Source organism: Sapajus apella, unplaced genomic scaffold (assembly GCF_009761245.1).
Source record: "Sapajus apella isolate SASKATOON/1434 unplaced genomic scaffold, GSC_monkey_1.0 scaffold109, whole genome shotgun sequence".
Taxonomy (NCBI): Eukaryota; Metazoa; Chordata; class Mammalia; order Primates; family Cebidae; genus Sapajus; species Sapajus apella.
In genome coordinates, this window is record NW_022437049.1 from 5,694,500 (window position 1) to 5,720,177 (window position 25,678).

General features: G+C 36.5%; 1 protein-coding gene and 1 long non-coding RNA gene across 5 annotated transcripts in view; both read left to right on the forward strand.

Moving 5' to 3' along the window:
* Positions 1 to 25,678, forward strand: part of DCC (DCC netrin 1 receptor) — a 1,203,097-nt gene that overhangs the window by 507,979 nt on the left and 669,440 nt on the right. The window lies entirely within an intron of this gene.
* On the forward strand, positions 14,309 to 23,044 carry LOC116537378. The gene is made up of 3 exons (XR_004263095.1): positions 14,309 to 16,837; positions 21,777 to 21,778; positions 23,033 to 23,044. It is a non-coding gene; the product is annotated as an uncharacterized LOC116537378 (long non-coding RNA).

The following is a 25,678-nucleotide window of genomic DNA, read 5'->3' on the forward strand; positions in this document are numbered from 1 at the left end:
ATGTTTACATACATAGTAATTGGCCTTATAACTCTAGCATTACCGTGCATTAAATTCTGAAGGAGTTTGCAACCACTTCCTCACATTGACTCATCATTGCATTCGTTTTATTAATTTATCTAATATATATTGAGGTCACACCATATGCTGGAAACCATGCTGGAATATTTAGATCAGAATTATTATCTGTGACTTACAAAAAAGAGAAGTGAAGCAAATAAATATGAACTGGTCCAAAAATAAAGAGAAGATCTACGTAGAGTTAAAACAGAAATTTATTCTCTAAAGACCAACTCTACTGCTTCTTTTATTCATGACCAGTCTTGTGAACTGAGAAAGGTAGGGCTTTCTCTTGAGGTTTGTCACCCAGTGATGTCAATGAGTGAAGATCTGATTTTGACCATCAAAAGTCTTTGGACAAGAAGTTCTGAATGAATGGCTCTGGATTTATGTGTTATAGTCATTATAGTCTATGAAACAACTACAGAAAATATTCTTTGGTCAAAGAAAGAGAAGAATTTGCCATTAAAGATAGGCATTTTTTTGCCTAACACAGTGCAGACCTGTCCAAGAGGTATTCATCTGTGCTAACATCTGACCTCTGTCTTGACAAGATGTCAGTGAAAAATGAACTCACTGAGATGCATTCCAGATCCCTTGGGGAAAGACAGACATAGGGAGGACAAAGCAAAAGGTTTAAAAGCAGCCCTTAGGAGAGATCTGAGAACAGTTTCCAAGAATATTTCCCATGTGTTACCAGGAAAAGGCAATACATCTTAAAGAAGACTGAGCTGCCCTATTGGCTTACTTTACTTTACTGAACGCCTCCCTGAGACCACTGTAGCTACTCTCAAAGCTTTATATTGACACAATTTTAATGTGAAAGATAGTAAAAGTTAATGTAGCTATCAGACTGGATGATCTCAGCAATTCTTGATCAAAGAGAAAAAGCCATCATAATGCAATGCATAGCAATGGCTCAAAATCAGCAATGTTCCCCGCCAAGAGGCTATTATGATCCCAATAGCAAGCCACTTAGATCTCCTAGGAAAAAGACCATGAAAAACTCTGGAGTAAACAATTAGAGGCTACAAACCTGGCACTAACATCAGGTAAGACACAGCCTCCTCAAAACAGTGGGAGGCCTCAGGTATCATGCCCAAGTTAAAGGTACCATGTAAAATCCTGCTCCTTTGTCAAAGGGCATAGAATAGAGCCACGAACATAAACTCTTGAATAGAAGCATTAAACAAAAAACTTTAGGCAAGTTAAATTTAACAGCGTTTATTTGAGCAAAGATCAAGTCATGGGTCAGGTCACACTCAGAACCAGAACAGGGTTTAGAAAGCTCTGCTTCAGAAGCTGGAGAGGTCAAGTACAGATACTACTTGATTGGTGCTGCTAGGTATTTACCTTATTTGTGTATGATCTGGAGGAAAGTCTCTCCTTAGAGGTTAGTTTGTTGTTTCTGATTGATTATACTTAAGTTTTATTTTACCTTTTGTGTGTAGCTTCAGTGTGCTTTTGCAGGGATCCAAGGCACTGGAGCTGTCTCAGTTTAATGTCCTTCCAATTAATTTTTTGTTTAATAGAAGCAATGGTAAATGGCATAGTTAAAAACATCTATTTCAGTTGTCTTTTATGAGGATTTCATTGATTTCCAGCAGTTAATACATTCCTCTACAGCATGCACTCCTCTCACAGCAAGCATGCACCAAAGCAAAGTACCATTAAATTTCTCATTATGGCCTACAGTACTATGAAAGGGAAATAATTTAATAAAGAAGCTCTGAGCCTCAAATAATTCAGCTTCAGCAGGGCGTGGTGGCACATGCCTGTAATCCCTGCACTTTGGGAGGCTAAGGCAGGCATATTGCATGAGCTCAGGAGTTCCAGATGAGCCTGGGCAACATGGCCACCCCGTCTCTACAAAAATTAGCCAGGCAATGTGGTGCCCAACTGTAGCTTCAGCTACTTGGGAGGCCAAGGTAGGATTGCTTGAGCCCAGGAGGTCGATGCTGCAGTGAGCTGAAATTGAGTCACTACACTACAGCCTAAGCAACAGAGTGTGACCCTGTCTCAGAAAAAAATACAGCTTTAACTGCTTCTTCCTATTCTATCTCCCTCTGCTCTGCCAGTCCACACACACACACCCACCCCCTGGGCCTCTGGGAATACTTATCTTGGTCTCTCATGCAGAGATTGGGAGCTTTCAGAAATGGTGTGTCAGCTCTGACCCTGTTCTAAGTTGTAAATTGAGAAGTAGGAGAATGCTATGACTGAGCTTCAACTGGAAAGAGTAGTGGTGGAGAGGGAATTCCCACAGAAGTTCAATAACCATGGAGATTTACTTACGTGATGGATATTTACCAGAAATGTATGCAAGAAGTAGATGGTTCAGGTAGGGGATGGGCACATAGAGCTATCAATGGGTGCAAATATAGGGAATATTGCATGGATTCCAACTCATTGTTCAGTAAAAAGTCAGCCTGGCTGACTTGCGTAACAATAAGTATTGTGGAGTCCTGACCTTATAGGTAAAATGAATCCATTTTTATATGGAACGCTTTCTACTGAGATGGGCTTTCAATTTGCAACCCACTGTTTTTGTTTCTCTTTTAATCTATTCCTTACATAAAATCCCTTCCTGTAACATATATCTAGAAATATGTTTTATGTTCTCAATTTAGACTTGGTTTGAAAGTTTTGCTACTTAGCCATTTTTTTCTTGTATTTCTGGGTTCAAGACTTATCTTTGAATTTATATACTCAGAAGTTAAGGTCAAAATGTTGGACAATCTGTAAGACACAAGCACTGAAAACAAACTTGACCCATTGGTTGCTGGATTTTCAGGTAGCCCATGTAGGGATGAGGTGCTTGGACATCAAAACACTCAAGGCCTCAGAAGTGTAGCTATCTGATCATCAGGACAAATATATTTTATCATTTTAGTAAGCAGTATAATAATTCATTAAATTATTCCTTTGGAAATTACAAAGCCATCAAACTTTGCATCTAACTAGCTAAATGACAGTTATATGAATATATAAAGATCCTACCATCACTTCCTATCTGTACCACACTCCCTCCCTCCAAGACAAATATTCCTAATCGAGCCAATTCTTTGAGACTAAAAATGTGAGGAAAAAGAAAGCTTGATACATCCTGTGACTAATTATTATTTGTCTCCTAGTTAGACCATTGGATCAAGGTTTATTACTCCAACTACAAAACAGTTCTGTCTGCTGGCTGGTGTGAGGCAAACTAAAAGAGCAGAAGTATCCTAATTGAATGATATAACTTAAGGATTTATTCATCTTGTAACTTTGAGCAGGTCCCTGACCAATTTCTCTCATCTGTAAAATATGAGTAGGATACAGTTATGTCTGATTTCTCTATTTTGAATCTAGTTGTATGAATTGACGTCAGTTAGTGCCTATTGATTATTTAGTCTAATAAATTACATGGACATAGTAAAACCAGAAAGGTAGCTTTTAATCTTTGGGAGGGAAATAGAAAAACGTTCATTGATTTGACTTTCCTGATTTAAAAAAAATTTTTTTGAGAAAGAATCTCGCTCTGTTGCTCAGCTGGAATGCAATGGTACAATCTCAGCTCACTGCAACCTCTGCCTTCGAGGTTTAATCGATTCTCATGTCTCCCCTCCTGAATAGTTGAGATAACAGGTGCCTGCCACCACCGTGCCCAGCTAATTTATACACACACACACACACACACACACACACACACACAGGCACATATATATATTTTAGTAGAGATTGGGTTTCATCATGTTGGCTAGGCTGGCCTCAAACTCCTGACCCCAGGTGATTTGCCTGCCTCAGCCTCCAAAAGTGATGGGATTACAGGTGTGAGCTACCATGCCTGGCCAACTTTTCTAATGTTTTTGATTTTTACTTCCCATCACCAAATTAAGTTACATAAGAATGTAGTTACTTTTGGGACAAAGGACACATATTTTGTTGATTTAAAGTAATGCATTTTGGAAGCATACAAAACTTTTGTAGTTTTTCCCATAGAACTATTTGGATTTTTATTTACTGTAATGTATCAATTTCTTTAATGGCTTTGGAGTTTTGCATGGTTATTTACAGTTGTCTTCATATCTGTTATCCATTGAAATTTATCCTGTTTCATTGATTGCAGTCAGGCTCTGACATTACTAACATTTTCCCAGATGATTATCCAGTTGATCCAACAACATTTATGGAATTATCCATCTTTCCCTGGTGGTTTAAGATAAGACATATTTTTCCATTTATGTTAAGTGATTTTTGGAATTTTAATTCAGTTCCATTCATCTTTCTGTTCCTTCTGTGTATTCATGTTCAAATACTTTGTGTGGCAACTTACAGTGTAATCTCAGGCACATGCAGCAACTTCTTGATGATTCAATTTTCTTATTTTTAAAAAGGCAGCATTGAGGGTATGTACCTCAGAGATGTCGAAAACATGGAATAAAATAATACACATCTAAACTCTCATAAAATCTTAGATATTACTGTGTAGCAAACACTATTATTGTATTTTCCTCCTGCTGCTGCTGAATTTCATTTATATTTTGCCATCAGTTTCAGTCTACTTTGTGTACATGTATGTGTTTATGTGTGTGTATGTGTGTGTTCTAGAAAATAGGTAAACAGATTTACTAAGTTTATAATTATATACTTTGGAGAGAGCTTTCTTGGGTTTTTCTAATTCCCAGAATTAGTACCATCCACCAGGAATCTTTATTCTAGATAGTATGCTTTCTACTGGACCGCTGTTGCCATCTGCCCTAGGTCCCGCCTGCCTCAGTTAATTAAGTGTTACTGTTTCCCCTTGAAAATCAGCAGGAATGCCTTTCCTGTATAAAACAAAGACTGATTCCCTGCCAGTTTCTCTTTCACAAACCTTGCCAACAGTCGATGGAATTGGTCGGTTTTGTCTCTCCTTCTCTAACTCTATAGAGGAAACTTTACTCATAATCAAGGATGGGAATAGTGCCCCTGGCTGAGCTGCTAAGATTAAATCCAGCAACTGTCAACCTGGTATAGGGCAAGAAAAGAGTATTGGAAAGAACAAAACCAAAAATTCACCGGCAATGTAGCATCTTTTGTACCTATTCCCAAAACAGAATCTTAACTTTTTTTTTTCTTTTTTTTTTTAATAAAGCATCATTGGCAACAGAATATGCCCGGAGCACCAAAGTTCATAAACAGTAGCCTTTATAACGTGATTATTTATCAGAATGCTTCTTCATTTTCTTAGCACAGAAAATCTAACGTACAATTTCATAACAGACAAAGGAGCCAAAGGGATATAGATTTATATAGTAGCCAGTGAACTGAACTTTTGATTTCAGTGTTCACATTTAGGAGGCTTAGCAGAGAGAGCACAGGGGCTTTTCCATTTTATTTGATTTTGAAGGTAAAAAAGAATAACATCCAAGCTGAGAAATATGTCTTGTAAACCATTACAATAATGCTCCAGGTCATGAGAGAAAACTATTGCTTTTGGGTAAAATAAAATTGGAAGCAAATAGAACTAGAAATTACAGCACCTTGATTTCGTATGATTTTTGAGTCTTCAAATAAGTTTTCAATGGCAAAAAAAGCATTATTTTTTACCATCCTGAAGTAAGAAGAACTGTTAAGTCACAGATTTATTTCTGCATTTCTACTTACACCTTGTGAAAATATCTCTAACATCATGTACCCAAGGGCAGAGCTTGAAGGAATATTTCCATGGAAGTGAAGTAATCAGACAGTCAAAATTTGGAATCACTCCCAGTTCTTCGGAAGTAAAGTTAATTAATCTGGAAGCACATCATTTCTGTATAAGAAATTCAAGAGAAGCATAATGAGTTCAGCAATTAGCTTTAACTTTTCAGAAACATTTCTCAAAAATACAGGCATTAAAATCTCTCCCCAACTCAATACTTTTAACTGGTGTATTACAGCTGGTTGTTAATGATGCAGTCCCATTGGTTGATCTTGTCATAGAAGGAAAAATCCATTATTAGCTCTGCTTGTACAGTAAAGTTCTACTTTATATAAAATCTTATTTCTGACTAAGTATTTGCTCTAAATGAGCATATGACTAGAATATGTAATGAATATTTCTAGCATCTTGAATAGACAAAGATTAATGATGCCTCCTTGTCAGATTTTTTTTCCATTTATTCCTTGGAATATTATACCTATTCTACTTGTCCTATAACTAGAATTACACCTTCACCCCCCTGCATTTTTTATAATGATTTGACCAAAGAACTTAAATAAAAGTAGTTCAATAAATGAGACTGTAATACATATAAATTTTGAGTCCTATTGTGTTTTTCTAAGAAAGTGTAAAATCGTATTTAGGGTCAGATTTTTATGTTATTGAATGCATTGTAAATCTAGACGTCTGTTTAACTAGGTTCTGTCAGGTAAATTAATGACCACCACAACTGTGTTTAATTTGTCTTTTTTCTTTTCTATACTAATAAAGTCACAGTGTTTTATGGCTTCAATATTGCCTTTTTAAACTTAGGCATCTATAAATGAACAATTAAACAGTATTTGTGTTCTTATTTCAAAATTGCTAAGAAGTCAGTAGATAATTAATACATTTATAATCTACCAATATTTTACAATGTATACATGTATGTTTTTCAAAGTGAGGTGACTTCACCAAAATATTCATCACAGTGGTTTAAGAATGGAATTTGAAACTTACAACCATATTTTTGGCTCTTTTAAGATTATGTTGCTCTATTTTATCCTATTTTTATATCTTTCATTCATAGATCATTCTTGATGTTTGTTCAGTTTTAGTCAAATTTATTAAATATTACATTTTCTTTAAAATGTTTAAGACTTACACAAGAATATATTATGTTTGTCATAAAGCAGAGGTTTTTTAGACAGTAGAATTCTCAAAGAGCCTGCTTAATTCTGTTTGTCCATGACTTGAGGCATCACATGAAAACTACAATAAACATAGTCTCCATCACTCCCTTTTCTTTCATACTGAGTTTGTAATCTCTGGCCTCCAGAAAAGTATTTGGTTAAAAATCTAGTCCAAAAGTTGGTATTGTTTTTTCCCTTTGGGTTATTCTGTTTATCATTTCCTGCAAACCAAGATTCCCTTGGACCTCCTCGTCTGCTTTTCTTTTCCAAACAAATAGTAAATGGAGTTTAAGAAGGAGCCTGAAATGAACAACGTCAAGTCTAATTCTGAAGCTCAGCTAAAACCAAATAGACATGCTAGAAGAGTAGCATCCATTTGACAAATATTTGTTGAGTACCTTCTCTGTGCTAGACCTTAGCCTAGCTGTTGGATTTTGAAAGAAATGTGAATTTCAAAATGACTGACAATGATAAAGGAACTGTGTTTAAACAACCTTCTTTACTGCACTTACAATCTTAGCAGGTTTTCACCAGACAACAGATAATCATCTTATAAGTTGAGACAGGTGATACTTTACTAACTCACTATGGATAGAAGAATTAGAACATTGAATATAGGTTTGTGTATAAAGCGTACGTACCATACAAGCACATGTCCTTCTTCAGCTGCTATATAGAAAAAAGCTGATTTTATTTTTCCAAGTTTCAATAGCAATTATAGTACAATTGTAACACAACTTTAACTGAAAGTTGGCATCCTATCTAAAAGAGGCTGAATTATGAAAATAAATGCCAAAATTCTTCAGTTTATCTACCAGGCTTAAAGACATACCAGAAGAAATCAAAGTCAACATATTTTATATCCAGGATTGGTACCATTATTGATATAAGGATATTGCATCAATGTACTCTCTAGCTATAATTTTTATTTTTTCATATTACTTTTTAAGGGTGGCCCGTGAAAGTAACATGATACATTCAAATTAAAGATTTGCTTTAAAAAGATGATTATTTATCTTTTATCCATCTGTTTCTTTTTAAAAAACTGCATTTGCAGCAAATCAAGAGTAACAAGATTTTGAAAACTTAAAAGCAAAAGCAAAACAAAGCAAAATATCTGAGCAGCCAACATACTTTAGGATAATTTTCTAACATTCTATGAAAATAGGCAAATCAATATGAGGTGAAAATATTTTCCTTGTTTCTAGAGATGTTGATTATATATCAAACCCAGTTTGTCCATGAATTTTAAATAGACACTTGGTATACACATAAATTTATTTTAAACAAACAATTCAAAAGACATCAAGTTATATTTTTATGTAGTTGCAGTGCTTAGAAGGGCCTTTATTCAACCCTGGAAGCTTCTGTTTTTATTCTGCAAGTCACATAAACAACAGGCATATGAACATTCAGATAATATCATGGATAGTAGTTGCTATTATTTAAAAAGAAACATTTATTAAATTATTTCTATGGAAATTACATATTTAATATCTCATTTGGTCTACACAGCTGCAGTATGAAGTATTAGTACTATTAGTATTTCAAGCTAATAAGTGATTATAGAAATGAGTGGAGGTTTTAGTGGTGGTTTTTCTATAGTTAAAAATTCTACCTCTTGAAATAATCCATTATCACCCCCAAAGCTTCCACTTTGCTTTCCTCATTTTTATAATATAATTTAGCTTGACTTTTACTTCAGTTGTTCAATTACTTTCCTAAGATCACATGGTAAGGCTGGGAAAATGAGACACAGTGACAGGGAATTTGAGTAGAGACAAAGGCTACTGGAAGGAAGATTGTTTAATTTGGGAATCTCATGTTGCTTTCACACGTCACAAAGCAGATGATCAGGTTCAGAAGTTTAGTGCCTGCCAGAGAGCTTGGCATGGGATAATTCTTCTGTAAGCAGTTTCAAATGAAGAAGTGAATAACCAAGTAGAAGTTGTAAGACCATCCAGTCTCAAAATGGCTGGAAAGCAGGCTGAAGGAGGCAACATTAGTTTCTGTTTATAACATGCCAACAATATATTGAGCAATTTTCCATACTACGTTAAATTTCACAACCAATTTATGAAACAGTACACTTTCCAGTTATGAAACTAGCAGAAAAAAACAGCTTTACTGATTTCATCAGAAAAGCCAAACAGGTGGATTTAATCCATGGTGGAGGTGAGGTTGGGAGGTCTCCAGTGATGTTGTCAGTATTTCCCTGTGCTCTGTTTACCTCCAGGAATTTGGATGATCGACATAGGATACGAGTAATTTATATACAATAGTGAGTTGCAGGACTCCTAGGTCCTGGAAGCAGAGTTTCCATCCAATGTTTCACTGCTTCAGGCTCTCACTGCTCCTAGGTAAGGGACCAAGATCACAGGTCTTATGAGCAGATAGGGTAGAGACAACTCAACATGTGAAAATGATCATTTTTACAACTGATGAGCAAGATGATACAGACAGATGAAGCCTGCCTGGCTAACGTAGGGGCAGGAGTCCCAGTCTTTAGGGTTTTGTGTAAATGAGGAGAGGCAGGAGTTACAGTTGATATTCAAAGCAATAGCAGCAAAGAATGTTGGTCTCAATTCCCACTCTTCATATCATTAGCCACTCAGTTTTTGGCAAATAGCTTTTCTTGACTTCAGCTTACTGGTTTCCTCAACTGTAAAGCAGGAATGTTGAACATTAGGCTATATGGCAGAATGAATTTTAATAGATTTCATAAGTATGGATGAGGCTGTTTTATCTGCTCAATGTCTGTACTTTCGCATCCCAGACCAGTGAAAGCACAGTTACCACTGCAAATATGAAAGCTGATTTGACTTCTTTTGATCCTATTTTGCATCATAAAAGCAAACTGTAACCTCTAATTTATTCAATTCTCATATATTTTTAAAATTCAATGATTGGGTAAATACAGATAGTTTTTTAAATACCTGTCTAATTCTTCGAGGAATTAGTTTGAAGGTTTGGGTGGGTGTTTCTGTGGGATGAAATGGGGAAGATGGAGATAGAGGAAGTAATATTTCCCAGGTTTATTAAAAATTCAAAATGAAGAGTGAATATACCTTAAAGTATACCTACTGGGAGTAAACCTACTATGAAGATTGTATAGACTTCCCTCTTTCTGTGTTTTCCTCTTAGATAAAAAGAAAATATTTTGACAATAAGTATTAAATCATTTGATAATTAACCAGACATCCTATGTCTAATTCGTTTATTTGGTAGACTCACATGCACCCTAGACATGCCACAGGTAACTATTAATTATTTCTGTTTTTAACTGATTGTGAGCTTGAGAAAATAGAACCTCCTTGTAAGCACGTGCTGTACAAAAGTTGTTTATTAGTTATCCATCACAGAAAGCCCGCCAGCAGGGTTTGGGGCTATATGTAATTCCAGAAAAGAAATCTTTGGTGTCTTCATATCCAAAGGTGTTTCCACTGACCCATTAATGTTGGGCATGCCTTCAGAGAGGCCTTCCATGGACTGACTGTGTCTATGTTTGTCAGAGAAGAGATAATTGGCCCCCACAGGAATGAGAGCCATGACCTGGGCTTCCTAAGTGAAACTGTCAGAAAGGCTTCCAGGGTCAGATCTACAGTCTAGGCAGCCTCTACACTGAGTTGCTGACAGTAGAATCAAGGGTTATTTTGTATAAGTTCCTTGAAATGAGGCGAACCACATGGTGTCAAGTTCTGGGTGTCTTAGTAACTCAGCAGGGAGCTCTCTTGTGTGAATAGCCTTACCTTTATCTGTTCTCAGTTCTCCTGTCTCAAATGTTCCAGCCTCCTCATTAGTCCCCTTTACTGTTTCCAGTTTCTATTTACTTTTTCTTCTTATCCCAAGTTTTCATCTTTGCTTAGAGCATCTTTAACAATGTATGGCACTTCCAGTAATTTGATCTGAATGAGAAATAAGACTTGAAGAGACTAAAAGAATAGATTATTTTGTCATTAATTCATCTCTCCTTATAATTTCTATATTCAAAAATGTAATAGTAAACAAAATAATGTCTTTGGTTTCTGTATAGCTTTATAAGGTTTTAAAATGCTGTTTTAATAACATAATGCCATATTTTGTTGGTAAGGATATGACCGTGATGTGGTACAAACTACAGACAAACTTTGGAAACAGTTGCAAGTTTAGTTCTCGCTTTACCAGGTATTTGGTACCAGAGAGAAAGACAAAATGCTCATTTCAGTTTTCTTATTTGTAAAATAGAAACAATTGCTTGTACCTTGAAGAGTTGTTAGTAACCCTAAGGAATGTGTTATTGTTAGAGGGGCATATACATAATCTGCTTAAATGGTCCTGAGGATGGTGACTAAAAACAAGGTCTGAACTACTTTTTTTTTTCTTTTTTTTTTTTTTTAGATAGAGTTTGCAACGGTACGATTTTGTCTCACCGGAACCTCTGTCTCCCAGGTTCAAGTGATTCTCCTGCCTCAGCCTCCCAAATAGCTGGGATTATAGGCATGAGCCACCATGCTCAGCTAATTTTGCATTTTAGTAGAGATGGGGTTTTGCCATATTGGCCAGGTTGGTTTTGAACTCCCGAAACCTCAGATGATCCACCCACCTTGGCCTCCCAAAGTGCTAGAAGTACAGGTTTGAGCCACTGTGCCTGGCCATTAGATTCTAAATTCTTATGGAGGCTTATTTAACAATGAATAAAGGTGATGATGATCATTCAACTCAACACAACTCCTTGTTTAAATAATGTAAGTCAATGTCTGTTAGAAATTCAGTTGCATGCCTTAAATTGTTAATTTAAATATGATATGTAATTATATGTGAATATAGGTAGTTAATTTGATTTCTTCTATTAATGAAGACATCTTTTAAAGATGTTTATGGAACTTAAGATGATAGCCAATTAAGAAAATGGCAGTATGTATTATGAATTCACTAAAATTTTAAATAGAATTTTGTTAGTTATAATGGAATCTTTATACTTGAAAAATGATCTGAAATGTGTGTTATTTGAAAAGCATGTTAATAACCTTGTTATAATAATCCGTACAAATATTTAAGAACTCCTTTGCATGACTCTAAAACATGCTCCACGCTCACACCAGAGTTCCCTCCTTGGCCCACAAATTGGAGCAACTGTTAGACAAAATTAGGTTGTATAACAGTCAGGTTTTAGGTATGAATAATATGAATTAGATATGAATTCATACCTAGTTACATATAAGTAATATGAAATCCCAGTGCACACTAACAATTCTCTCTAGGCTATGAGTGTGGGTCTTAGCTTTAAGCTGATGGTTTAAATTCTATATGTATAAGTGGATCCACATCCTCTTCTTTTAGTTTTTCTGCCTCACAAGTATTTTGCTATTTAAATGATCCATCACCATTATGTGTGGTTTATTTTTCCATTTTGGAAAAAAAAGTGATAAAAATTAATATCACGTATATTCCTTCTTAAATAGATTTCAATACTCCAGAAAAAACAAACACTAAGTAAATGCTTAATGGTGTGAATCTGAGAGGAGAGTGCTTTTAGTAAATTCAGGCTGTAGACATGTTTGAGTAAAATTTTGCTATCTTTGCTCTAAAGACACATGCTAATGGATGGGCAGGAGTAGCATTAATGAGTTCACTCCATTAAATTAGTTCTTTTTTCTTGTTAAATATCCAAGAGAAAGATGGTCCACTTAACTAGGGAAAAAAGTTTTTATTTTACTGCAGTAGAAGCATGATGCATATTTTCTTTCTAATTTAATTTCTAACCATTAAGAGTCAATTGTACAAATGACCCACTGAAGCACTTGGAGAGATTAGAAAACTATAAACTGAATGTCATTTGAATTTGGCTGGCTAGACACCATGATGTTATATAGGGTAATTCGAATTTAACACCATATTTTTATGAGGCCACGAAGATAAGACCAGTGACTTCTGTGAATAATCACTAATGAGGCCCTCAAATGGAATGTGAGAATTGATCTCTTCTCTGGTTGTTGTTTTTATTAAACACCACATTGGCCAACCCTTCTAATCACTGTGATTTGAACTTTTGTTTAAATAGTCAAGTTTTCTCTTGGAATCATAGAAAAAGGTTGCTGTCAGTCTGTGGGCTGAGGGAAAAGGATTATAGCTTTAATGAGCCAAATCTGTGCAAATGAGAAAATAATAATCTCATAATTAGGACTCCCTTTTTTAAACTAAATGTTGGTTGTGAGTTCTTAAAGAAAAATCATTTCATTATTTGGTTAAAAGAATGTTTGGAAATTAATGGCACTGGAAAGGGGGAATTAAAATGACTTCAGCTTGTTTACCCGAATGTGTTCATTGCTGGAACCACATCTTCATTTTCTAGTGAAAACAATTATTGTTGTTTTCCATGAAGTTTAGGTAGCAAGAACCATGCATTGTCTGTTCAAGCAGTTGATGTTGACTGCATAGCGCAATCACTTTCAGTCTTTTTGAAGTTTGCTCTGTAGGAAGGAGGACTAGTGCACCCAGTTTAAAGATGCAGAAATGGAGTATGGCCTGCTCAGGGCTCAAAGAAATCCTTGAAATGTAATTAGAAATCAAGACTGTCAGCTCCCATGTTCAATTTGTAGATCATTATAAACAGCAGCAGCAGTTACAGCAGTGCTGGTAGAATAAATGGAGAAGAGAAAGCATTTCAACAACTCCAGGAGTACTCAGTTTATGAGCAGTACTCAGCTTATGAGCAGACTTTATTTGGAACTCACAACACATAGAAGTATGTGTCTACTTGGTTGTGGTTGGGCGCTCAGGACTGCCTAGGATATTATGACATGCTACTTAGTAGAGGCATGCAATTCTCCCAGGGTTTCCTAGCTTCTTTTTTGAGCTTCTCCTGACACTTCAGGGTCTTCTGGATTCCCTGTGTATATGAAACCTGACCTTTCTGAGGCTTGAAACCAAGAGAGTTTAGAAGCCAACTTGGAATAAATAGCCATTTGGAACTCTGTTGGAAAAGTCAGCCAGCCCCATGAGGAAGTTCAAGCTGAATGGGAAAACAGTGAAGGCAGAGGATGTGAGCCCTATCGTATCCCTTCTGTGGAATGTGGCATCACAGTGGAGAAGGATTCCAGCTAAAGAGTGGGTCATTTGTGTGGAGGCCCCTGAAATGGGGAAACAATGTTTGCTTGCTTGTCCTGGGTTTCAGGGAAGACAAAGTTCAAAAGTCAAAACTTTCCATGATTAAAGTTCCATTCTCAAGAAAGCACCACTATGCATTAATGTCAGTAAGTCACCATGACAGACTAGTAAAATGGAGCAAATACAATCTTATTTTCCTATGTTAAGAATGATTAAAAAAAAAAAAAAGGGCCCTTTGGCTCATGCCTGTCATCCCAGTATATTGAGAGGCCAAGATGACGGTTACTTGAACCCAGGAGTTTGAGAACAGCCTGGGAAACATAGTGAGACCCTGTCTCTACAAAAACATTAAAATTATAATTTAAAGTAATGGTCCACAGTGATGGTATGGCTGTCTCTAAGATCACAAAAGTAGTTCTTAGGAGAACTTGACTTGCTACTCCTGTTATCTGATGCTTGTTGAGGACTGAGTGTGGATTGATCCTGCAGAGGCCAAGGGAAGACTTTATCTTCACCTTCTGAAATTTCACTGAGAAGTCAAATAACAGAAGATTCACAGAAGAAAAGGGATGCATATTTATTAATATGCACAAGGGGAGGACCACAGAGATTACTTCTACTCCCCAGTAGGGTTCAGAAGCTTATATACAATCTTGAGATTGTGGAAAGAATGGGGTTTGGATCATGGCAAAATAGGTTATCGTGGTAAAACATGGGAGGGGAGCAGGGAAGAGGAGGCCTAGATAGCAAAAGGTGGTCTTGTTTTGTGGATGAGATAAAATAGATGGTGACTGTTTCTTACAGATCTTTAAAGGTTGTCAGATACTCAGTTCATCTTTTCCAAATCTGGACAAAAGAAAGTCTTAGAGAAATCCGGGCTCCATCAATGCAGATTTTCTCTACAGATGCTCATCTGCCCGCAAAGACGGTTTTCAGGGCTACTTCTGTGTGCAGCCCTCTGAATGGCCATCTCAAAATATGGCAGAGTATATTTTGGGGTAAATTATTTTGATTTCTTTCAGTTCCTCCTTTGAAACTTCAAAAAGTTGCATATGCCAAAAGGCAAATTGGTAGCTTTGGAGAGATTTGGGTTAGAGGTTCTTAGATAAGACAGGAAAAGGAAGGGAAGACAAATTGGGATAAGCAAAAAATAAAAAATAAATAAATATGCCATTCATATTATCATGAATCCGTTTTGTGTTCCAGAGAATAGATCAGTTGAACAGCTGTTTTCCATTCTAGGAGGTGCCCTGCTAATGAGCTAGAACTCTATATAGGATGCAACAAGTCCATCTCTAATAAGAAGCATTTTTATGGAAACTAAGAAAAGCAAAGGTTAATATCTGGAGTAGTCTGCAGGTTTGTTGTTCTAGAGTCTCTAATGCATCTTCAGATGGCAGTGGCGATCTTTGTGGATTGTGGTTTAAATTGGGTGTTCAAGTGAACTGTCTGAGTAGCTCATACATCAGCTGGCACAAAAGCTGTTGATATGTAAGTTGCTATGGTGATTTCTCCCAACATTTATATCAGGTTATCTAGCTTCAATGTGCAGAGCTTCAGGAAAAGCACAGTTTTAGTTTTAAGTGATTCCAAGGAGGAAAAAAGGGAGAACATTTTGAAAACATTAGTTTGGGCACTTGTAGCCAGGAAATAATTCAGGATCCAGTTCAAATTTCAGACAAATAAAAAAACTCAAAAACAATGGTCAAGGCTAGAATCTAATAGCATGGGTACTATAGTTTTCTTTGAAAACATAATTTCTCTCTTCAGTTTCCCTTTTGTACCAAAGACAAATCATGTGTAGTAAGACCATTTGTTTGCAAAATAAATTTTAGTTTTATAATACTTGACATTATTTGCATAGAGTGCAGAAAGAAAAGTGACCATATAGGCCCTTTGCTGTTGGCTTTGCTGTGGCTTGTTCATGATGAATCTCAGGTTAGACTTTTCAAAGCCTCTAGAGACTATAAAGCCAAGCCAAAGATTTGGCATCAGACTGTGCCTGTAACATTTAGATGATTTGAGTGAATTTCTGTTTTCTAGAGGTTTCAAAATATCTGGAGGTTTCTGGGCCTCTCAGAAAGTGACATTCTTTCTTACTGCAAGGTCAGGAACCTTGTATGGAAACAGTGTGGACAAAGTACCAGGTCAGTCTTTCCGAAGGGCTTTTCATTGGCTCTGTAAAGTCAACTTCAGTTCCTTAAAGCAGTCTGGTCATATCTGATAACAAGTCATTCCAGTCAAAGCCTTGATAAAATAGTATCTACAAGTGTGTCCTCCTATGGAAAAAAATGATTCTTACTGAACCTATATAGGTAACTATATTACCATAAAATAAGAATATTCATGAATAGTTTCAAATTTTTGGAGAAATCATGTAGATAGAAAGGTAAATATTTCAGTTTTGCTCACAAGAGTATATATTACCCAATTGTTGTAAGCTATAAAGAATAAAATATTTCTTGACTCTGGAAAACAAAATATAAAAAGGAATCATCAATATTTCAAATGAAAATCATTTTTAAAAAGTGTTTTAGTCCTGTATCAGTTCCACCCCATGTAATTAACTTATTCTGCTTGCTGTTGGGTTACCAATATTTATGATTATATCAACTTTTAAAATAGAGCCCTGGGAGGTTTTACACAGGCTAATGATAAGTTCTCCAAAGTTATCAAAAAACTGTATTCAAGAGTACTTTCAGGGTCCACGCTATAAAATTTTTGAAGAAGCATATTTTGGACTGTAGCTGATTATAAATGGATTATTGAGAAAAATCAAAGTAAAGCAATAATTACCTGTGAATGGCAAAAGACTTAGAATAGCCATGGGTAAAGATGTAATTGACAAGGAAATGTTTTATATCGTGGTATACAACAATTTAACATAATCATAATTATGACTGGTAATGTCAGAAATTTAGGGATCTCATACAGTTTTAGAACATATATTAATAACATGTTAATATAAATATAACTTGAATAAAGTTAACTCCATTTTTTATTTGATAATATTTACCATATGATTTTTACATACCATGTAAACCTCATACGTCTTTCTTGGGCTTCCAGGAGTTCTTTTTAGAATTTCCAAAAGTTAGTTCAAGGTCAAAAACACATTTTAGAATTTGAAATTTAATTTTGGAAGTTTGTCAAATGTCAAAGGTTCAAAACACTTCATATCAAAATAAGACAAGCTTAAAACACTTGATGAAAATAGGATCACAGGTCATTGTAAAATCATAGTCAATCATTTAGCTAAAGTGATAATTTAAAAATATATATTCAGGCCCGGTGTGATGGCTTACACCTGTAATCCTAGTGTTTTGGGAGGCTGATACAGGTGCAGCACCTGAGGTCAAGAGTTGGAGACCAGCCTGGCCAACATGGTGAAACCCCTTCTCTACTAAAAATACAAAAATTAGCTAACGTGGTGGCATACGCCTGTAATCCCAGCTACTTTGGAGGCTGAGGAAGGAGAATCCCTTGAACCCAGGAGAGGGAGTTTGTAGTGACCTGAGATGGTGCCACTGCACTTCAGCCTGGGTGACAGAGCAAGACTCTGTCTACTAAATAAATAAATAAAACATTCAAACACTCTTTTATAGAGAGGAAAATCAATTTTTCAAACAATAAAAAGATGGAATAAAGACAGATGAAATCAACAGAATATTTCCCTAGAGTTCTTCCCTCTTTTTTCCTTTAGTTTACATAAAAGATAGATAAAAATATTTTACTATGTCTTGTTAATGTTATACAAATAACTTGCTCCATAAAGAAACCTAAATTCTACCTTTCCATCAGTCTATTATTAATGCTAAAGATAATTTTAATGAAATTTTATTTCAATTAGCTTTGACCACAGATTTTTATAAACCTTTTATAACCTCTTACAATTTTTTTTCTATTTTCTTTCTTTCCCCAACTTTTTATGTTCATCCAGTTTTATCTATTCTTTATTTCTTAAATAAAATTTAAAACAATTTTTAAATTTAAACAACTTTTAAAAACCTTTAGACAAAATTACTGTTCTCTTAATGAAAGCTACATTCTCATGCTTACTTACAACATTTCTTACCAAAAATACATCCCACTTTTCTTAAACACTTTGCATACAGAATTGTTTCTTAAATCTAGTAGTTTTAATTATATGTATTAATCAGAATGTTGACTCCTGTAACCCTACGTTTCAGTGAAAACCTATGAAAAAAGCAATTTTAACTGTCAGTCATGTACTAACAATTTATAACCACATATGATTTTTTAAAAGCTTAAGCGTTCTATAGAACAGTTTTTCTATATGGAACATGAAGTATCTACTAGCAGAGCTACATAAGTTTTGTTTTAAAGAAATAAGCCAAAAGCATATGAGCTTAAACTCATATTTAGTAATTAATATCTTAGCTTTATATCTTATTTGGAAATGATGTAGATCATTTTGAATATTCATCATTTAATTTAGCTTAAACTCTGTGTATAGTTACCAAAAATTTTTGAGAAGCCCTTTTAAATTAAATACATCATAAAACATAACTATTATTAAAAGTTTCTTTATAAATGTTTCTCTCATTTATATCTATTTAATCTATTTTTAACAATTATGTTTGGATTATTTTATAAGACAGACAAATCTGGCCATCATCTAAAGTTAAATTTTTCTATTAATCATTTTTGTCTTACTGTCTGTTAGGCAAGTATCATAAAAGCAACAACCTTAAAGTTAAAAACATGAATATTTTGTTGGTAACCCTGAAGACATACTTTTACTAAGCCAACAATGTTAAACTAGTATTATTTACCAGAAGATTGCTAAAGTAATGCAAACTTGAAATGCATTTCTGTTTATTTACTTAAAAAAATTATGAGTGATCATTTATAAGTCAATTTGGTACCATGTAGACTACACAAACCGACATGTATGCACACATACATACAAAAATATAGACATAAAGACCTTGTAGCTTTAACTTTTAAAATTATAGCTATAAGTCAGGTAAAACTCACTAGTTTAAAAGGGCAGTTGGATTCAAACTGTATCTCTGTATGTGGAATAACTTAAAATTTATTCCATATGGCCAAAGGCTTTACTGAGTTTCAGAGAAAACAGGGTAGCAAATTTACATCTGAAAGCACAGAGAGAATTTAAGCTTTTTCAGGAAGTCTGGGTGTGTTAGATTAAAAATGGACACCAAAGTAACATAAAATTATAATAATTTATCACAGTATTTTACAAGGAAACATACAGACGAGCCTAGAAAAATTTAGAAACCTTCAAAAAAAAAAGTTTTCTAAATTTTTTACTGCAAGAAAGTCATATTTTGGAGACCAATCTAGTTTGATAGGTGGCTTTTTAATGTAGTTTCCTTTTTCTAATGGAACCACTGAGCTCAGGGCAGAGCCCATTAATAAACAGGGTTGACAAAATATTTGCTGTTCCCAGGGCCTAATATTTAAATATCTGAAGAGCAGGTGCAGCTGGAAGGCAGAGCATCTACATCTTTAAAATATCAAAGATCCCACTGTTAAATTGAATTTCAGGTCCCACCAAAAAGAGAAATGCCATGGGACCAGGCTGTACCATGTTTCCAAAATACACGTCTGCAGAGATGTTTCCTCAAGGGGGCTGGGCAAACCCATGACAATCAGCTCACTGTAATCAGCCTGTCTCTCATGGAAGTCTACCCACTGATGGCAAGTGTTTCTGTCTCCTCCAAATGTTCAAACTGCGTTTTCTTCTTTAAACAAGCAAAAAAATGAGTAATACCCTATAGTAACAACCATCTGTTGCAACTGCTGTGAACCACCTCCGAAACTACAACTCACTATGATTCACCATCAGAAACACAAAGGTCATGCTCTCTAATAGCTCAAAGTGGTCCCTGGTGCCCCACAAAGCCAAAGAGATCGGGTAATGCAGTGCAGAAGAGCACAGAGCTTGTCCTGAGAAGAACCTGACCATGACTCTTGAGACTCCACAGGGAGACAGAAGACTCCCAAAAAGGGGTGTGAGGTGCATTTTTCTGTTTTCCTTAAAGGATCTTGGAGTCTTTTTTTTCCATTTATTTATTTTATTGCATTTTAGGTTTTGGGGTACATGTGAAGAACATGCAAAATTGTTGCATAGGAACACACGTGGCAGTGTGATTTGCTGCCTTCCTCCCTATCACCCACATCTGGCATTTCTCCCCTTGCTATCTCTCCCCAGCTTCCCACCCCCCACCGTCCCCCCCCATTTCCCCCCAACTGACCCCAGTGTGTAGTGCTCCCCTCCCTGTGTTCTCATTGTTCAACACCTGCCTATGAGTGAGAACATGTGGTGTTTGATCTTCTGCTCTTCTGTCAGTTTGCTGAGAATGATGGTTTCCAGGTTCATCCATGTCCCTACAAAGGACACAAACTCATCGTTTTTGATGGCTGCATAATATTCCATGGCGTATATGTGCCACATTTTCCCTATCCAGTCTATCGTCGATGGGCATTTGGGTTGGTTCCAGGTCTTTGCTACTGTAAACAGTGCTGCAATGAACATTCGTGTGCACGTGTCCTTATAGTAGAATGATTTGTAATCCTTTGGATATATACCCAGTAATGGGATTGCTGGGTCAAATGGAATTTCTATTTCTAGGTCCTTGAGGAATCGCCACACTGTCTTCCACAATGGTTGAACTAATTTACACTCCCACCAACAGTGTAAAAGTGTTCCTATTTCTCCACAGCCTCTCCAGCATCTGTTGTCTCCAGATTTTTTAATGATCGCCATTCTAACTGGCGTGAGATGGTATCTCAATGTAGTTTTGATTTGCATTTCTCTGATGACCAGTGATGATGAGCATTTTTTCATATGTTTGTTGGCCTCGTGTATGTCTTCTTTTGTAAAGTGTCTTCATATCCTTTGCCCACTTTTGAATGGGCTTGTTAGTTTTTTTCTTGTAAATCTGTTTTAGTTCTTTGTAAATTCTGGATATCAGCCCTTTGTCAGATGGGTAAACTGCAAAAATTTTTTCCCCATCTGTTGGTTGCCGATTCACTCTAATGATTGTTTCTTTTGCTGTGCAGAAGCTGTGGAGTTTGATTAGGTCCCATTTGTCTATTTTGGCTTTTGTTGTCAACGCTTTTGGTGTTTTGGTCATGAAGTCCTTGCCTATACCTACGTCCTGAATGGTTTTGCCTAGATTTTCTTCTAGGGTTTTTATGGTGTTAGGTCTTATGTTTAAGTCTTTAATCCATCTGGAGTTAATTTTAGTGTAAGGTGTCAGGAAGGGGTCCAGTTTCTGCTTTCTGCACATGGCTAGCCAGCTTTCCAAACTCCATTTATTAAACAGGGAATCCTTTCCCCATTGCTTGTTTTTGTCTGGTTTGTCAAAGATCAGGTGGTTGTAGATATGTTGTGTTGCCTCCGAGACCTCTGTTCTGTTCCATTGGTCTATATCTCTGTTTTGGTACCAGTACCATGCTGTTTTGATTACTGTAGCCTTGTAGTATAGTTTGAAGTCTGGTAGTTTGATGCCCCCCGCTTTGTTCTTTTTGCTTAGAATTGACTTGGCTATGCGGGCTCTCTTTTGGTTCCATATGAAATTTAAGGTGGTTTTTTCCAATTCTGCGAAGAAGGTCATTGGTAGCTTGATGGGGATAGCATTGAATCTGTAAATTACTTTGGGCAGTATGGCCATTTTCACGATATTGATTCTTCCTAACCATGAACATGGAATATTTCTCCACCTGTTTGTGTCCTCTCTTATTTCGTTGAGCAGTGGCTTGTAGTTCTCCTTGAAGAGGTCCTTTACATTCCTTGTTAGTTGTATTCCTAGGTATTTTATTCTCTTTGTGGCAATTGTGAATGGAAGTTTGTTCTTGATTTGGCTCTCTTTAAGTCTGTTACTGGTGTATAGGAATGCATGTGATTTTTGCACATTGATTTTGTATCCTGAGACTTTGCTGAACTTGCTTATCAGTTTCAGGAGGTTTGGGGCTGAGACGATGGGGTCTTCTAGATATACAATCATGTCGTCTGCAAATAGAGACAATTTGACTTCCTCCTTTCCTATTTGAATGCCCTTTATTTCTTTTTCTTGCCTGATTGCTCTGGCTAGAACTTCTAATACTATATTGAATAGCAGTGGTGAGAGCGGGCATCCTTGTCTGGTGCCACATTTCAAGGGGAATGCTTCCAGTTTTTGCCCATTCAGTATGATATTGGCTGTTGGTTTGTCATAAATAGCTTTTATTATTTTGAGATACGTTCCATTGATACCTAGCTTATTGAGTGTTTTTAGCATAAAGGGCTGTTGAATTTTGTCAAAGGCCTTCTCTTGAATGCATCAATTGAGATAATCATGTGGTTTTTGTCTTTGGTTCTGTTTATGTGGTGAATTACGTTTATAGACTTGCGTATGTTGAACCAGCCTTGCATCCCCGGGATGAAGCCTACTTGATCATGGTGGATAAGCTTTGGGATGTGCTGTTGCAATCGGTTTGTCAGTATTTTATTGAAGATTTTTGCATCTATGTTCATCATGGATATTGGCCTGAAGTTTTATTTTCTTGTTGAGTCTCTGCCGGGTTTTGGAATCAGGATGATGCTGGTGTCATAAAATGATTTGGGAAGAATTTCCTCTTTTTGTATTGTTTGGAATAGTTTCAGAAGAAATGGTACCAGCTCCTCTTTGTATGTCTGGTAGAATTCAGCCGTGAACCCATCTGGACCTGGGCTTTTTTTGGGTGGTAAGCTCTTAATTGCTGCTTCAACTTCAGACCTTGTTATGGGTCTGTTCAGGGTTTCGGCTTCTTCCTGGTTTAGGCTTGGCGGGAGGCAAGTGTTCAGGAATTTATCCATTTCTTCCGGGTTTATTAGTTTCTGTGCATAGAGTTGTTTGTAATAATCTCTGATGATGGTTTGAATTTCTGTGGAATCTGTGGTGATATCCCCTTTATCGTTTTTTATTGCATTAATTTGGTTATTCTCTCTTTCCTTTTTTATTAATCTGGCTAGTGGTCTGTCTATTTTGTTGATCTTTTCAAAAAACCAGCTCCTGGATTTATTGATTTTTTGAAGGGTTTTTTGTGTCTCTATCTCCTTCAGTTCTGCTCTGATCTTAGTTATTTCTTGTCTTCTGCTAGACTTTGAGTTTTTTTGATCTTGCTCCTCTAGTTCCTTCAGTTTTGACAATAGGGTGTCAATTTTTGATCTCTCCTTGCTTCTCATGTAGGCACTTATTGCTATATATTTTCCTCTAGAGACTGCTTCAAATGTGTCCCAGAGATTCTGGTATGTTGTGTCTTCATTCTCGTTGGTTTCAAAGAACATCTTTATTTCTGCCTTCATTTCATTGTTTATCCAGTCAACATTCAAGAGCAAGTTGTTCAGTTTCCATGAAGCTGTGCGGTTCTGAGTTAGTTTTTGAATTCTGCATTGTAACTTGATTGCACTGTGGTCTGAGAGACTGTTTGTTACGATTTCCGTTCTTTTGCATTTGCTGAGGAGTGACTTACTCCCAATTATGTGGTCAATTTTAGAGTAGGTGTGATGTGGTGCTGAGAAGAATGTATATTCTGTGGATTTGGAGTGGAGAGTTATGTAAATGTCTATTAGGTTTGCTTGGTCCAGGTCTGAGTTCAAGTCCTGGATATCCTTGTTAATTTTCTGTCTGGTTGATCTGTCTAATGTTGACAATGGGGTGTTAAAGTCTCCCACTATTATTGTGTGGGAGTCTAAGTCTCTTTGTACGTCATTAAGAACTTGCCTTATGTATCTGGGTGCTCCTGTATTGGGTGAGTATATATTTAGGATCATTAGCTCTTCTTGTTGCATTGATCCTTTTACCATTATGTAATGTCCCTCTTTGTCTCTTATGATCTTTGTTGCTTTAAAGTCTAATTTATCAGAGATGAGAATTGCAACTCCTCCTTTTTTTTGCTCTCCATTTGCTTGGTAAATCTTCCTCCATCCCTTTATTTTGAGCCTTTGTGTATCCTTGCATGTGAGATGGGTTTCCTGGATACAGCATACCGATGGGTTTTGTCTTTTTATCCAATTTGCCAGTCTGTGTCTTTTGATTGTGGCATTTAGTCCATTTACATTTAGAGTTAATATTGTTATGTGTGAATTTGATACTGCCATTTTGGTGTTAGCTGGCTGTTTTGCCCTTTAGTTGAGCTGGTACTTGTTGTTCCTTTATATGTGTAGAGCCTCTTTCAGGAGCTCTTGTAGAGCTGGCCTGGTGGTGATGAAATCTCTGAGTACTTGCATGTTCCCAAAGGATTTTATTTTTCCTTCACTTATGAAGCTTAGTTTGGCTGGATAGGAGATTCTGGGTTGAAAGTTCTTTTCTTTAAGGATGTTGAATATTGGCCCCCATTCTCTTCTGGCTTGTAGCGTTTCTGCTGAGATCTGCTGTGAGCCTGATGGGCTTCCCTTTATGGGTAACCTGACCTTTCTCTCTGGCTGCCCTTAGTATTTTCTCCTTCATTTCGACCCTGGTGAATCTGACAATTATGTGCCTTGGGGTTGCTCTTCTTGACGAATATCTTTGTGGTGTTCTCTGTATTTCCTGGACTTGAATGTTTGCCTGCCTTGCTAGGTTGGGGAAGTTTTCCTGGATAATATCCTGAAGAGTATTTTCCAGCTTGGATTCATTCTCTTTGTTGCATTCGGGTATGCCTATCAAACGTAGATTAGGTCTTTTCACATAGTCCCACATTTCTTGGAGTCTTTGTTCATTCCTTTTTACCCTTTTTTCTCCAGTCTTGCCTTCCCGTTTTATTTCATTGAATTGATCTTCGACCTCTGATATCCTTTCTTCTGCTTGGTCAATTCGGCTGTTGATACTTGTGCATGCTTCACGAAGTTCTCGTGTTGCATTTTTCAACTCCATCAATTCACTTATATTCCTTTCTATTTTGTCCATTCTCGTTAGCATTTCGTCAAATCTTTTTTCAAGGTTCTTAGTTTCTTTGCATTTGGTTAGAACATGTTCTTTAAGTTCACAGAAGTTTCTTACTACCCGCCTTCTGAAGTCTGATTCTGTCATTTCATCACACTCGTTCTCCATCCAACCTTGTTCCCTTGCTGGTGAGGAGTTGTGATCCCTTTTAGGAGGAGAGGTGTTCTGGTTTCGGGTGTTTTCATCCTTTTTGTGCCGGTTTCTTCCCATCTTTAAGGATTTATCCACCTGTCGACTTTGTAGTTGCTGGCTTTCAGATTGGGTCTCAAATCTTTCAGATTGACGTTCTGTTTGTTGATGATGAGATTATTTCTGTTTCTTGGTTTTCCTTCAGACAGTCTGGCCCCTCTGCTGTAGGTCTGCTGAGGTTCACTCCAGGCCCTGCTTGCCTGGGGTTCACCTACAGCAGCTGCTGAACAGGAAGGGTTGTTACCAGTTTTCTTCTTCTGCTATCTTTGTCCCAGAAGGATACCCGCCTAGTATCAATCTGATCTTTCTTTTATGAGGTTTCTTTTTGGATATATAGGGGTCAGGGAGCTGCTTGAGGAGATGGTCTCTTTTTTATAGGAGCTCAAATGGTGAGCTGCGAGCTCTGTTGTTGTTCATTCAGAGCTGCTGGTTAGGTACTTTTAGGTCTGCTTCAGTAGAACTCAAACTGCTTTTTGTTCCCAGGTGCTCTGTCCCAGGGATTTAGGGCTTTATTTATGAGTTTCCGTTATGCTGCCACCTTCTTTTTTTTTTTTTTTTTTTTTTTTTCC